Raw genomic sequence first — 17,562 nt, 5'->3', positions numbered from 1 at the left:
GAAAAAACATATGCAGGATCCACATGATGACAATCGTAACATATTGACAAATGACACCAAAGAAGACCTAAACAGAGAGACCTACTGGGTTCATGGATTTGAAGGTAATACTAGAAAAGAGGTCAAAGCTCTCCAAACAGACTTATAGGCTTAATATGATTCCTATCAAAATCCCAGGAAGGATGTTTTGTAGATATAGATAAATCTATTCTGAAATTTATATGGAAATTCAGAGGCCCAAGGACAGCTAAAATAATCTTGATTAAGAGTAAAGTAGGTGGAGGCTTCCAGGAAGGTGGTGGAAGAGTAAGACGCGGAGATCACCTTCCTCCCCACAGATACACCAGAAATACATCTACTCGTGGAACAACTCCTACAGAGCACCTACTGAATGCTGGCAGAAGACCTCAGACTTCTGAAAAGGCAGGAGACTCCCCACGTACCTGGGTAGGGCAAAAGAAAGGGGAATAAACAGCGACAAAAGGGTGGAGACGGGACCTGCACCAGTGGGAGGCAGCTGTGAAGGAGGAAAGGTTTCCACACACTAGGAAGCCCGTTCGCAGGCGGAGACTGTGGTTGCCGGAGAGGAGAGCTTCGGAGCCGCGGAGGAGAGCACAGCAACAGGGGTGCAGAGGGCAAAGCGGAGAGATTCCCTCACAGAGGATCGGTGCCGACCGGCACTCACCAGCCCGAGAGGCTTGTCTGCCCAACAGCCAGGGCAGGCAGGGCCGGGAGCTGAGGCTCGGGCTTTGGTCTGATCACAGGGAGAGGACTGAGGTTGGCAGCGTAAACACAGCCTGCAGGGGGTTAGTGCACCAAGGCTAGCTGGCAGGGAGTCTGGGGAAAAGTCTGGACCTGCCGAAGAGGCAAGAGATTTTTCTTCCCTCTTTGTTTCCTGGTGCGCCGGGAGAGGGGATTAAGAGCGCTGCTTAAAGGAGCTCCAGAGAAGGGCACCAGCTGCGGCTAAAAGCGCGGACCCCAGAGATGGGCATAAGATGCTAAGGCTGTTGCTGCCGCCACCAAGAATCCTGTGCATGAGCACAGGTAACTATCCACACTCCCCTTCCAGGGAGCCTGTGCAGCCCGCGACCACCAGGGTGCCGGGATCCAGGGACGACTTCTCCGGGAGAACACACGGCGCAGCTCAAGCTGGTGCAACGTCACGCTGGCCTCTGCTGCCACAGGCTCACCCTGCACACCGTGCCCCTCCCTCCCCGGGGCCTACGAAAGCCAGAGTCCCCGAAGCAACTGCTCCTTTAACCAGGTCCTGTCTGAGTGAAGAACAGACGCAGTCCACCGACCACACGCAGAGGCGGGGCCAAATTCAAAGCTGAGCCCCGGGAGCTGTGAGAACAAAAAAGAGAAAGGGAAATCTCTCCCAGCAGCCTCAGAAGCAGTGGATTAAAACTCCACAATCAACTTGATGTACCCTGCATCTGTGGAATACATGAATAGACAACGAATCATCCCAAATTGAGGAGGCGTACTTTGAGAGCAAGATTTATGATTTTTTCCCATATTCCTATTTTTGTGAGTGTGTATGTGTATGCTTCTGTGTGAGATTTTGTCTGTATAGCTTTGCTTCCACCATTTGTCCTAGGCTTCTATCCGTCCGCTTTTTTTAGTTTTCTTTGGTTTTGTTTTTAACTTTTTTTTCTTAATAATTATTTTTCATTTTAATTATTTTATTTTATCTTTATTTTATTTTACTTTATCTTCTTTCTTTCTTTCTTTCTTTCTTTCCTTCTTTCTGTCCTGTAGACAACGAATCATCCAAAATTGAGGAGGTGGACTTCGAGAGCAAGATTTATGATTTTTTCACCTTTTCCTCTTTTTGTGAGTGTGTATGTGTATGCTTCTGTGTGAGATTTTGTCTGTATAGCTTTGTTTCCATCATTTGTCCTAGGGTTCTATCCGTCCGTTTTTTATGCTTTTGTTTTTGTTTCTTAATTTTCTTTTCTTAAAAATTATTTTTTTATGTTAATAACTTTATTTTATCTTACTTTATTTTATTTTCCTTTATCTTCTTTCTTTCTCTCTTTTTCCTCCTTCCTTCCTTCCTCCCTCCCTCCCTCTCTCCCCCTTCCCTCCTTTCTTTCCTTCTTTCTTTCCTTCTTTCTTTCTTTCTTCCTTTCTTTCTGCTTCTATTAATTCTTCTTACCACTTTTTCTCACTTTTATTCTGAGCCATGTGGAAGAAAGGCTCTTGGTGCTGCAGCCAGGAGTCAGTGCTGTGCATCTGAGGTGGGAGAGCCAACTTCAGGACACTGGTCAACAAGAAACCTCCCAGCTACACATAATATCAAACGGCGAAAATCTCCCAGAGATCTCCATCTCAACACAAACACCCAGCTTCACTCAACGACCAGCAAGCTACATTGCTGGACACCCTATGCCAAACAAGTAGAAAGACAGGAACACAACCCCACCCATTAGCAGAGAGGCTGCCTAAAATCATAATAAGGCCACAGGCACTCCAAAACACACCAACAGACGTCACATTCCCACGAGAAAGACAAGATCCAGCCTGATCCACCAGAACACAGGAACTAGTCCCCTCCAACAGGAAGCCTACACTACCCACTGAACCAACTTTAGGCACTGAGGACAGACAGCAAAAACAATGGGAACTACGAAACTGCAGCCTGCAAAAAGCAGACCCCAAACACAGTTAGATAAGCAAAATGAAAAGACAGAGAAACACACAGCTGTTGAGCGAGCAAGATAAAAACCCACCAGACCTAACAAATGAAGAGGAAATAGGCAGTCTACCTGAAAAAGAATTCAGAACAATGATAGTAAAGATGATCCAAAATCTTGGAAATAGAAGAGACAAAATGCAAGAAACATTTCACAAGGACCTAGAAGAACTAAAGATGAAACGATGAAAAACACAATAAATAAAACTAAAAATACTCTAGATGGGATCAATAGCAGAATAACTGAGGCAGAAGAATGGATAAGTGACCTGGAGGATAAAATAGTGGAAATAACTACTGCAGAGCAGAATAAAGAAAAAAGAATGAAAAGAACTGAGGACAGTCTCAGAGACTTCTGGGACAACATTAAATGCACCAACATATGAATTATAGGTTTTCCAGAAGAAGAAGAGAAAAAGAAAGAGACTGAGAAATTATTTGAAGTGACTATACTTGAAAACTTCCCTAATATAGGAAAGGAAATAGTTAATGAAGTCCAAGAAGCACAGAGAGTCTCATACAGGATAAATCCAAGGAGAAATACACCAAGACACATATTAATCAAACTGTCAAAAATTAAATACAAAGAAAACATATTAAAAGCAGCAAGGGAAAAACAACAAATAACACACAAGGGAATCCCCATAAGGTAAACTGCTGATCTTTCAGCAGAAACACTGCAAGCCAGAAGGGACGGGCAGGACATATTTAAAGTGATGAAGGAGAAAAATCTGCAACCAAGATGACTCTAGCCAGCAAGGATCTCATTCAGATTTGATGGAGAAATTAAAACCTTTACAGACAAGCAAAAGCTGAGAGAGTTCAGCACCACAAATCCAGCTTTACAACAAATACTAAAGGAACTTCTCTAGGCAAGAAACACAAGAGAAGGAAAAGACCAACCATAATGAACCCAAAACAATTAAGAATAGGAAACTACATATCAATAATTACCTTAAATGTAAATGGACTAAATGCTCCCACCAAAAGACACAGATGGGCTGAATGGATACAAAAACAAGACACATATATATGCTGTCTACAAGAGACCCAATTCCGACCTAGAGACACAAACAGACTGAATGTAAGGGGATGGAAAAAAATATTCCATGCAAATGGAAACCAAAAGAAAGCTGGAGTAGCAATTCTCATATCAGAAAAAATAAACTTTAAAATAAAGACTATTAGAAGAGACAAAGAAGGACACTACAGAATGATCAAGGGATCAATCTAAGAAGAACATATAACAATTGTAAATATTTATGCACCCAACATAGGAGCACCTCAAGACATAAGGCAAACACTAACAGCCATAAAAGGGGAAATCAACAGTAACACATTCATAGTAGGGGACTTTAACACCCCTCTTTCCCTAATGGACAGATCATCCAAAATGAAAATAAATAAGGAAACACAAGCTTTAAATGATACATTAAACAAGATGGACTTAATTGATATTTATAGGACATTCCATCCAAAAACAACAGAATACACATTTTTCTCAAGTGCTCATGGAACATTCTCCAGGATAGATCGTATCTTGGGTCACAAATCAAGCCTTGGTAAGTATAAGAAGACTGAAATTGTATCAAGTACCTATTCCGACAACAATGCTATGAGAATAGATATCAACTACAGGAACAGATCTGTAAAAAATACAAACACATGGAGGCTAGACAATACACTACTTAATAACGAAGTTATCACTGAAGAAATCAAAGAGGAAATAAAAAAAATACCTAGAAACAAATGACAATGGAGACAGGACGACCCAATACCTATGGGATGCAGCAAAAGCAGTTCTAAGAGGAAACTTTATAACAATACAAGCCCACCTTAAGAAACAGGAAACATCTTGAATAAACAACCTAACCTTGCACCTAAAGCAATGAGAGAAAGAAGAACCAAAAAACCACAAACTTAGCAGAAGGAAAGAAATCATAAAGATCAGATCAGAAATAAATGAAAAAGAAATGAAGGAAATGATAGCAAAGATCAATAAAACTAAAACCTGGTTCTTTGAGAAGACAAACAAAATAGATAAACCATTAGCCAGTCTAATCAGGAAAAAAATGGAGAAGACTCAAATCAATAGAATTAGAAATGAAAAAGGAGAACACTGCAGAAATACAAAAGATTATGAGACATTGCTACAAACAACTCTATTCCAATAAAATGGACAACCTGGAAGAAACGGACAAATTCTTAGAAATGCACAACCTGCCAACATTGAATCAGGAAGAAACAGAAAAAATGAAGAGACCAATCACAGGAACTGAAATTGAAATTGTGGTTAAAAATCTTCCAATAAACAAAAGGCCAGGACCAGATGGCTTCACAGGCAAATTCTATCAAACATTAAGAGAAGAGCTAACACCTATCCTTCTAAAACTCTTCCAAAATATAGCAGAGGGAGGAACACTCCCAAATTCATTCTACGAGGCCAACATCACCTTGATACCAAAGCCAGACAAGGATGTCACAAAGAAAGAAAACTACAGGCCAATATCACTGATGAACACAGATGCAAAAATCCTCAACAAAATACTACCAAACAGAATCCAACAGCACATTAAAAGGATCATACACCATGATGAAGTGGGGTTTATTCCAGGAATGCAAGGATTCTTTAATATACACGAATCAATCAATGTGATAAACCATATTAACAAATTGAAGGAGAAAAACCATATGATCATCTCAATAGATGCAGAGAAAGCTTTTGACAAAATTCAACACCCATTTATGATTAAAAACCCTGCAGAAAGTAGGCATAGAGGGAACTTTCCTCAACATAATAAAGGCCATGTATGACAAACCAACACCCAACATCATCCTCAATGTTGAAAAAATGAAAGAATTTCCACTAATATCAGGAAAAAGGCAAGGTTGCCAACTCTCACCACTCTTATTCAACATAGTTTTGGAAGTTTTAGCCACAGCAATGAGAGAAGAAAAGGAAATAAAAGGAATCCAAATTGGAAAAGAAGTAAAGCTTTCACTGTTTGCAGATGACATGATGCTATACATAGAGAATCCTAAGGATGCTACGAGGAAATTACTAGAGCTAATCAATGAATTCGGTAAATTTGAAGGATACAAAATTAATGCACAGAAATCTCTGGCATTCCTATACACTAATGATGAGAAATCTGAAAGTGAAATCAAGAAAACATTCCCATTTACTACTGCAACAAAAAGAATAAACTACCTATGTATAAACCTACCTAAGGAGACAAAACACCTGTATGCAGAAAATTATAAGACACTGATGAAAGAAATTAATGATGATACAAATAGATGGAGAGATATATCATGTCTTGGATTGGAAGAATCAACATTGTGAAAGTGACTCTACTACCGAAAGCAATCTACAGATTCAATGCAATCCCTATCAAACTACCACTGGCATTTTTCACAGAACTAGAACAAAAAATTTCACAATTTGTATGGAAACGCAAAAGACCCCGAATAGCCAAAGTAATCTTGAGAACGAAAAATGGAGCTAGAGGAATCAGGCTCCCTGACTTTAGACTATACTACAAAGCTACAGCAATCAAGACAGTATGGTACTGGCACAAAAACAGAAAGATAGATCAATGGAACAGGATAGAAAGCCCAGAGATAAACCCACGCATATATGGTCACCTTATCTTTGATAAAGGAGGCAGGAATGTAAAGTGGAGAAAGGACAGCCTCTTCAATAAGTGGTACTGGGAAAACTGGACAGGTACCTGTAAAAGTATGAGATTAGATCACTCCCTAACACCATACACAAAAATAAGCACAAAATGGATTAAAGACCTAAATGTAAGGCCAGACACTATCAAACTCTTAGAGGAAAACATAGGCAGAACACTGTATGACATAAATCACAGCAAGATGCTTTTTGACCCACCTCCTAGAGAAATGGAAATAAAAACAAAAATAAACAAATGGACCTAATGAACCTTCAAAGCTTTTGCACAGCAAAGGAAACCATAAACAAGACCAAAAGACAACCCTCAGAATGGGAGAAAATATTTGCGAATGAAGAAACTGACAAAGGATTACTTTCCATAATTTACAAGCAGTCATGCAGCTCAGTAACAAAAAAACAAACAACCCAATCCAAAAATGGGCAGAAGACCTAAATAGACATTTCTCCAAAGAAGATATACAGAGTGCCAACAAACACATGAAAGAATGCTCAAAATCATTAATCATTAGAGAAATGCAAATGTAAACTGCAATGAGATATTATCTCACACCAGTCAGAATGGCCATCATCAAAAAATCTGGTAACAATAAATGCTGGAGAACATGCGGAGAAAAGCTGACACTCTTGCACTGCTGGTGGGAATGTGAATTGGTACAGCCACTATGGAGAACAGTATGTAGGTTCCTTAAAAATTACAAATAGAACTACCATATGACCCAGCAATCCCACTACTGGGCATATACCTGAGAAAACCAAAATTCAAAAAGAGTCATGTACCAAAATGTTCAGTGCAGCTCTATTTACAATAGCCCAGAGATGGAAACAACCTAAGTCCCCATCATTGGATGAATGGATAAAGAAGTTGTGGCACATATATACAATGTAATATTACTCAGCCATAAAAAGAAACGAAATTGTGCTATCTGTAATGAGGTGGATAGACCTAGAGTCTGTCATACAGAGTGAAGTAAGTCAGAAAGAAAAAGACAAATACCGTATGCTAACACATATATATGGAATTTAAGAAAAAAAATGTCATGAAGAACCTAGGGGTAAGACAGGAATAAAAACACAGACCTACTACAGAATGGACTTGAGGATATGGGGAGGGGGAAGGGGGAGCTGTGACAAAGTGAGAGAGAGGCATGGAAGCATATACACTACCAAACATAAGGTAGATAGCTAGTGAGAAGCAGCCGCATAGCACAGGGTAATCAGCTCGGTTCTTTGTGACCACCTGAAGGGGTGGGATGGGGGGGATTTGAGGGAGGGAGACGCAAGAGGGAAGAGATATGGGAACACATGTATATGTATAACTGATTCAGTTTGTTATAAAGCAGAAACTAACACACCATTGTAAAGCAATTATACCCCAATAAAGATGTTAAAGAAAAAGAAAAGAAACAGGAGACATATCGAATAAACAACCTAACCTTCCACCTAAAGCAATTAGAGAAAGAAGAACAAAAATCCCCAAAGTTAGCAGAAGGAAAGAAATCATAAAAATCAGGTCAGAAATAAATGAAAAAGAAATGAAGGAAATGATAGCAAAGATCAATAAAACTAAAAGCTGGTTCTTTGAGAAGATAAACAAAATTGATAAACCATTAGCCAGACTCATGTAGAAAAAAGGGGAGAAGACTCAAATCAATAGAATTAGAAATGAAGAAGAAGAAGTAACAACTGACACTGCAGAAATACAAAAGAGCATGAGACATTACTACAAACAACTCTATGCCAATAAAATGGACAACCTGGAAGAAATGGACAAATTCTTAGAAATGCACAACCTGCCAAGACTGAACCAGGAAGAAATAGAAAATATGAACAGACCAATCACAAGCACTGAAATTGAAACAGTGATTAAAAATCTTCCAACAAACAAAAGCCCAGGACCAGATGGCTTCACAGGCGAATTCTATCAAACATATAGAGAAGACCTAACACCTACCCTTCTCAAACTCTTCCAAAATATAGCAGAGGGAGGAACACTCCCAAACTCATTCTACGAGGCCACCATCACCTTGATACCAAAACTAGACAAAGACGACACAAAGAAAGAAAACTACAGGCCAATATCACTGATGAACATAGATGCAAAAATACTCAACAAAATAGTAGCAAACAGAATCCAACAGCACATTAAAAGGATCATACACCATGATGAAGTGGGGTTTATTCCAGGAATGCAAGGATTCTTCAATACATGCAAATCAATCAATGTGATACACCATATTAACAAATTGAAGGAGAAAAACCATATGATCATCTCAATAGATGCAGAGAAAGCTTTTGACAAAATTCAACACCCATTTATGATAAAAACCCTGCAGAAAGTAGGCATAGAGGGAACTTTCCTCAACATAATAAAAGCCATATATGACAAACCCACAGTCAGCATTTCCAGTAAGATCAGGAACAAGACCAGGTGGCCCACTCTCACCACTCTTACTCAATATAGTTTTGGAAGTTTTAGCCACAGCAATCAGGGAAGAAAGGGAAACAAAAGGAATCCAAATTGGAAAAGAAGTAAAGCTGTCACTGTTTGCAGATGACATGATACTGTACATAGAGAATCCTAAAGATGCTACCAGGAAACTACTAGAGCTAATCAATGAATTTGGTAAAGTAGCAGGATACAAAATTAATGCACAGCAATCTCTGGCATTCCTATACACTAATGATGAAAAATCTGAAAGTGAAATCAGGAAAACACTCCCATTTACCATTGCAACAAAAAGAATAAAATATCTTGGAATAAACCTATGTAAGGAGACAAAAGACCTGTATGCAGAAAATTATAAGATACTGATGAAAGAAATTAAAGATGATACAAATAGATGGAGAGATATACCATGTTCTTGGATTGGAAGAATCAACAATGTGAAAGTGTCTCTACTACACAACGTAATCTATAGATTCAATGCAATCCCTATCAAACTACCACTGGCATTTTTCACAGAACTAGAAAAAAAATTTCACAATTTGTATGGAAACACAAACGACCCCAAATAGCCAAAGCAATCTTGAGAACGAAAAACGGAGCTGGAGGAATCAGGCTCCCTGACTTCAGACTATACTACAAAGCTACAGTAATCAAGACAGTATGGTACTGGCACAAAAACAGAAAGATATGTCGAAAGATAGAAGGATAGAAAGCCCAGAGGTAAACCCACGCACATATGGTCACCTTATCTTTGATAAAGGAGGCAGGAATGTACAGTGGAGAAACGATAGCCTCTTCAATAAGTGGTGCTGGGAAAACTGGACAGGTACATGTAAAAGTAGGAGATTAGATCACTCCCTAACACCATACACAAAAATAAGCTCAAAATGGATTAAAGACCTAAATATAGGGCCAGAAACTATCACACTCTTAGAGGAAAATATAAGCAGAACACTCTATGATATAAATCACAGCAAGATCCTTTTTGACCCACCTCCTAGAGGAATGGAAATAAAAACAAAAATAAACAAATGGGTCCTAATGAAACTTCAAAGCTTTTGCACAACAAAGGAAACCATAAACAAGACCAAAAGACAACCCTCAGAATGGGAGAAAATATTTGCAAATGAAGAAACTGACAATGTACTAATCTTCATATTTTATAAGCAGCTCATGCGGGTCAATAACAATAAAACAAACAACCCAATCCAAAAATGGGCAGAAGACCTAAATAGACATTTCTCCAAAGAAGATGTACAGACTGGCAACAAACACATGAAAGAATGCTCAACATCATTAATCATTAGAGAAATGCAAATCAAAACTACAATGAGATATCATCTCACACCGGTCAGAATGGCCATCATCAAAAAATCTAGAAACAATAAATGCTGGAGAGGGTGTGGAGAAAAGGGAACACTCTTGCACTGCTGGTGGGAGTGTGAATTGGTATAGCCACTATGGAGAGCAGCATGGACGTTCCTTAAAAACTACAAATAGAACTACCATATGACCCAGCAGTCCCACTACTGGGCATATACCCTGAGAAAACCATAATTCAAAAAGAATCATGTACCAAAATGTTCATTGCGGCCCTATTTACAATAGCCTGGAGATGGAAACATCCTAAGTGTCCATCATTGGATGAATGGATAAAGAAGATGTGGCACATATATACAATGGAATATTACTCAGCCATAAAAAGAAATGAAATTGAGCTATTTGTAATGAGGTGGATAGACCTAAAGTCTGTCATACAGAGTGAAGTAAGTCAGAAAGAGAAAGACAAATACTGTATGATAACACATATATATGGAATTGAAGGAAAAAAATGTCATGAAGAACCTAGGGGTAAGACAGGAATAAAAACAAGACCTACTAGAGAATGGACTTGAGTATTTGGGGAGTGGGAAGGGTAAACTCTGACATAGCGAGAGAGAGGCATGGAAATATATACACTACCAAACGTAAGGTAGATAGCTAGTGGGAAGCAGCCGCATAGCACAGGGAGATCAGCTCGGTGCTTTGTGACCGCCTGGAGTGGTGGGATAGGGAGGGTGGGAGGGAGGGAGACGCAAGAGGGAAGAGATATGGGAACATATGTATATGTATATCTGATTCAGTTTGTTATAAAAACTGAAACTAACACACCATTGTAAAGCAATTATACTCCAGTAAAGATGTAAAATAAATGTAAAGTAGGCGTTATATTAAGACTTACTGGGTTTTTTTGTTTGTTTGTTTGTTTTGTTTTTGTTTTTTTGCGTTACGCGGGCCTTTCACTGTTGTTGCCTCTCCTGTTGCGGAGCATAGGCTCCGGACGCTCAGGCTCAGCAGCCATGGCTCACGGGCCCAGCTGCTCCATGGCATGTGGGGTCTTCCCAGACCGGGGCACGAACCTGCATCCCCTGTATCAGTGGGCGGACTCTCAACCATCGCACCACCAGGGAAGCCCAAGACTTACTTTTTAACTACAGTAATCCAGACAGTGTGATACTTGCTAAGGGATAGATACACATTTGAGTGGAATAGATAGAGAGTCCAGAAATAGTACCATACAAATACACGGAATTGAATTTTGAGAAGGGTACAAAAGGAATCCAATGGAAGAAAGATAGCCTTTTCAATAAATTATTCTAGAGCAATCAGACGTCCATAGGCTCAAGAAATGAATCTCGACCTAAACTTCCCACATTATATAAAAGTTAATTCAAAATAGATTATGGATATAAAAGTAAAACATAAAACAATAAAAGTATTTCCAATACATAGAAAAATCTTTGAGGTCTAGGTCTAGGAAAAGAGTTCTTAGGCTTGACACCAAAGCCTGATAGATAAAAGGAAAAATGAGAAATTGAACCTCATCAAAATTAAAACCTTTTGCTCTGAGAAAACTCATGGGAATATGACGAAAATACAAGCTACAGACGGGGAGAAAATATTTGCAAGCCACATATTTGAAGAAGAATTAGTATTTAGAATACATAAGAATTCTTTAAAAAACGAAGTTAAAAAATAAACCAAATAGAAAATAGACAAAGATATGAATGGCTATTTCACTGTAGAGGATATAAAATGGCAAAACACACACACACACACACACACACACACACACATGAAAATATATTACACACCGTTAGCCACAAGAAAAGCAAATGAAAATGACACGGAGATAGCCCTACACACTTATCGGACTGGCCAAAATAAAAACGAGTGTCAATCCAAACACTGGTAAAGATGTGGATAATCTGGATCGCTCGTTCTCATACATTTTCCATAGGAGTATAAAATGATACCACCACTCTGCAATACAGGTTGGCTGTTTCTTCAAAACTAATTATGCAATTTCCAGAGGTCCTAGCAATTTTATTCTCGGGCATTTACCCCAGAGAAATAAAAGTTTATGTTTACACAAAAATCTGTTATACAAATGTTCATTGCAGTGTTATTTGTAATAGTCCCAAATTAGAAAAAACCCAGATGTCCTTCAACAGGTGAACGGTTCAACAAACTGTGATACATCTATTTCACAGTGTACTACTCAGAAATAAAAAAGAACAAACTCTTGATACACTCAACAACTTGGATTAATCTTCAGGGAATTATGCTGAAGGAAAAAAAAAAAGACAACCCCAAAGGTTACATACTGTATGATTTCATTATTGCATCAATTTTGAAATGACGAAATTTTAGAAACGTAGAACATATTTGTAGCTGCCAGGTTAAGGGGTTTAAGGTTGGTAGGGTGGGGAAATGTGTGTCATTATCAAAGAATCATAGGTGGAATCCTTGTGATGAAGGAACAGTTCAGTATGTTTATTGTGGTGTTGGATACACAAACCTACACATGTGATAAGATTGTATAGCACTAAGTACACACACACACATGCACAAACGAGTACAACTGGGAAATTTGAATAAGATCAGTGGACTGCACCCATATCAATTTGTGACGTTGTACTGTAGTTTTACAAAATCTTCTCGGTATTACTTCTTCCAACTGCATGTGAATTTACAACTGTTGCAATAAAATCTCAAAATAAAAAATAGAAAGGCAAGAATCAAAGGTAAAGCAGGACCAAGTTGAAGTAGAGGTGGTGAATGTGGATTGAAAGAGAGGATAATAATAAGAGGGAAGGGGACTTCCCTGGTGGTGCAGTGGTTAAGAATCCGCCTGCCAATGCAGGGGACACGGGTTTGAGCCCTGGTCCGGGAATATCCCACATGCTGCAGAGCAACTAAGCCCGTGTGCCACAACGGGCCACAACTACTGAGCATGCGCTCTAGAGCCCACGAGACACAACTACTGAGCCCGCGTGCCACGACTACTGAAGCCTGCGTGCCTAGAGCCCACGCTCAGCAACAGGAGAAGCCCGCGCACCGCAATGAAGAGTGGCCCCGCTCGCTGCAACTAGAGAGGGCCCGCACGCAACAACAAAGACCCAATTCAGCCAAAAATAAATAAATAAATATTTTTTAAAAAAGAGGGAAGGATTCTTGTAATGCATGGTGCATTTTCATAGTACTTTGCATTTAAACAGGCGTAGGTGGATAACTGTCTCCATCACTGTCTGGGTATATAATGCTGAGTGAATGAATTAACCTCTCTGATCCTCAGTTATCTCATCTGTAAATGTGAGTAGTAATATTATATTACTCCCTCTGTGAAGCTGTTCCCGACCACCTGGATTACATGGTTCTTCTCTGTGTTCTGAGAGTCCCTAGCTCACTCCTGCCACGGTTCTCATCACATTTATTTTTCAACTATTTAATTTGTGGCTGTCTGCTTACTAGACTATGAGCTATTCAAACACTGTTTCCCTGCAAGAATCATCCCTGTGTCTCCAGATCCTGCCTGACCCAGTGCCTGGAGCCTGGTACCCAGCAGATGAGTGATGGTGAAACATGCTACTCACCCAAAACACTATAGCTATTGTTATAGGTTCAATCTGTTCATAAGAAATAATATATTGAAAATGAGTGAACATAGAAAGTCTCTGCTTAAATTTATGTTCATGAGAATGGGGTTGGGGGTGGTAGTGGTTGGTGATGGCTTGTATCCCCATATTTTGTCCAGAATACTCTGATACCATTGTATTCTCCACTTTTTCCCCTTCATAAACCTAAATACAAAATGACTGATGAACAGAGTTGGGCTTCAATAAATACTTGTTTCATGAATATAACACTGCCATCAGGTTACTTTAGCTCTTCAGTGAGTGGCTGTAGATGTCACTCAGGCTTACAACAGCATAATCGAGGACATGACCTCAGTGCTCAGTGACCTTGGATGAGTGCAGGTGAGCTCTTTCACACTCAAAACGAAACTTCATTCTGTCTTCCTCCTGCTTCTTTGGCCACAACTTCTGTGTGTGTTTTCTTACAGGGTTCCCTTCCCCTGTGTCCTTTCTTGCACTTCCACTGCTCTTCTGTTTATATGTCTGTCTGCCCCAAGTGATTGTGAGATCCCAGATGCCAAGGACTAGGATCTATTCTTCTTTCATTTCCCACTTCTAGGATATCCCTGGAACATGGTGGGCATAACTATTTGCTTACATTACAAAGACAAATTTATCTTTGTGATGGCTCTGATAGAAGGAATACCCCATTTTTTCCTGTAAATTCTAATGTAGATATTATCTGTGTAGGTCCTAGGTGCTAGAGAGCTTCCTGTATTGAGCTGTGAATATGTTGCATGGCTACAACTTTGACCTTTTTTGGCCATCTCACACAGAGAGAATCACAGTTTTCAGTACCCAGAATAGCTTAGGGCCGCATATACAATACTTTGGTAATTTTAAATCCACCTTCACTCATAAGCAACTGCAAAACCTTTCTGCTCAGAAAAACTGTGCTTTGTTTTAGCAATGTACAATGTCATTACAGACGACTTCCCAGGCCAACTGTAGGCTTATTGAAGACAGTGACTACAATGAATCACTCTTATGTACCTCTGACATCCAGTTAAGTGGATGTAGGCACATTGTAGGTACTCAAGTAGCACCAATTGACTCACTTATCTGGGCCTTCTGTTTGTCTTTAAAAATAGACCCTGTGGAGATTCTCCTTCTAGGAATTGTGGTGTGAGGAGTTTGCACAATTCATGTTCACAGAACACAAGTAAAAACCTGGGCAAAATTATTGAAAACAACTATTTCATGGCACTGGCAGACAATAACCTGAGAAGTGTTTCTTTATGAAATACTGCTACTGTGTTGGGTAAGAAGGTGACTTTGTGGCCTTTTTCCTGGGGGTGGTCTCATCCTCACACTCCAGCTCAGAAGGTAAAAATCCACACCTTTACTGTATAGAGGTGGTGGACTCAGTCTGGGGATGTTGGCAGGACAGATAGAAATTTTACAGGAAGAGCTTGGAAGTGAAGAGTCATGAAAGGGCCAAGAAGGTAAATTCTCCACCCCTCTGACTGCTAAAATATGCATGCATGTGGGAGACCGCAGGGAGCCAGGCAAAAATTGAAAGTCTGGGACAGCTTGTGAGGGGTGGATGTTGCTGTGCATTTGGATGTATTCCTCAACCCACACGCCACTTGTGTGGCAGAGAGGTGACCTTATGGCTTGAGTAGGGTTGCAAGATTTAGCAAATAAAAATAGAGAATGCCCAGTTCAATTTGAATTTTAAAGATATTAAAATATTATTCATTGCTTATCTGAAACCCAAATTTAATGGGGCATCTGGTATGTTAATCTGGCAACCCTAGGATTGAGGTGTATGAACATAAACTCTACCCGGATGATTGGCTGAATACAAAACTACACGGGTGAAGGGGAGGCTGCCAAGTAGAGATATCACTGCCCACACAGGATGTGGGAGACAGTTTTAGCAGTATGAGCCCAGGTGAGGTTACAATAATTATCCATTAATACAAAACAAAAAAAGCCAACAACGTTCAGAAAAACAAAACAAAGTCACTAGAACATATTATCTATAACGTTCATCTTTCAAAAAATTAACTAGAATAGTGAAAAAAACTGGAAGGTATAACCCATTGTCAAGAAAATAAATGAGTCAATAGAATCTGACTCTATGTGAGACTAGATTTTGAATTTAGCAGATAGCGTCTTCAATGCAGTTATTACAAATATGTCAAACCAATTTAAGAAATAAATGTTTAAAAATTCAAGGAAAACAATTGTGGATCTGGGTCAAAAATCGGTAATATCAACAAAGAAATAAAAACCTATGAGAGAAAAACAATTGAAATTCTAGAGGTGCACAATGTAATAACTGAAATTAAAAAGTAAACAAACACTAGATTTGCTCAGGAGCATAACTGAGATGGCAAAAGAAACAATCACAATCACTTTGCTGTACACCTGAAACTAACACAACATTGTAAATCAACTATACTTCAATAAAACAAACAGACAAACAAAAGAAACAATCACAAAACTTGAAGATAGATCAATAGAAATTATTCAATCTGAAGAACAGAGATTAAAGAGTGAACAAGGCCTCAGAGATCTGTTGGAAAATATCAGACATCCCAACCTATGTGCAATTGTAATACAGGAAGGACAGGAGAAACAGAAGGAGCAGAAGAGATTTTTTGAAAAAAATGGCCCCAAAATTCCCAAATTTGGTAAAAGGATTAAATTACTGATCAAGGAAACTAAATAACTCTAAGCAGGAGAAACAAAGAAAAGCACAAGCTGAAAGCCAAAGCCTGAAAGGAAAATTAGAAAGCATCAATAGAAAAATAACACATCAGAGAAACAGAAAATTGAAAAGGCTTATGAAGGAAACAAATTTGGAATGATGAAGGAACCAAGTCTGGAATGATGAAGGAACAGTTAAAGACCAGTGTGGCTAGATTGTACTGAATGAGGGGAGAGGTTGGAGAGGTAGGCAGAAGCCAGAAAGTGTAGGGTTTGGCAGGCCGCACTAAGGAGAATGGATTTCATTCAAAGGAAAATGGGAATTCCTTGTAGAATGGTGGTAGTAATAGCTGCCCTCAGGATATATTTTGAATATAGAATCAAGAGGACTTGCTGATGTATATTAGTAAAAAACAAACAATATACAACAAACCCAAGAGATCTGTTTCAGACATGTTGAGTCATCCAAACAGGGAAGTCGGGTAGGTTAGACAAGTCTGGGTCTCAAGATACACATTTGGATGGATTCCATGTTTTGATTCTTTACCACAGTTCATCTATTTTGCCTACTTTTCTGATTCCTCAGGTACACACATGCTTTGTGTATTTGTCTAGAGTCTTTAGTTGTAATCAGCAGGAGAGATAGGCAGTACTGGGCTTACTCCATGGTAGCCAGAAGCAGAATCTCCTCATGGGAGTTTATGAAGGATAAAGCTCAATTGTAAGTTGTGTCAAGCTGGTGGTCTGAATACAGTTTTGGATTCTAGATTCTATTTGAAGTTATAAAATACTAAGATAGTGAGTGGATTATTTTAAATTAGTGTGTCCTAAAACTCACTAAAACCCTCCTGGATTCCACTGAAGGTCAGAACCTTGGAGCAGTGACTCAAACATGGGAAAAAAAGATATAATCTGAGTGAAAGACTAAACCAAACCCAAAACCAGGCATTGGACAGAAGAAGTGCCTTCAGAGGCAGGCAGGTGGTACACTCTCCCCTCAGTGGGAATCAGAGATTCTTCCCCACAATGGTGAACACTGGCATGTTGTGGCTCCTGCTCTTAGCTGGGAAACTTCAGACACAAGTTCTCATGCCTGGGGGTT

Source organism: Monodon monoceros, unplaced genomic scaffold, assembly GCF_005190385.1.
Source record: "Monodon monoceros isolate NGI ecotype Baffin Bay Population unplaced genomic scaffold, NGI_Narwhal_1 Super_Scaffold_22, whole genome shotgun sequence".
In the NCBI taxonomy this organism is placed as follows: Eukaryota; Metazoa; Chordata; class Mammalia; order Artiodactyla; family Monodontidae; genus Monodon; species Monodon monoceros.
Note: the sequence above shows the minus strand (reverse complement) of the source record.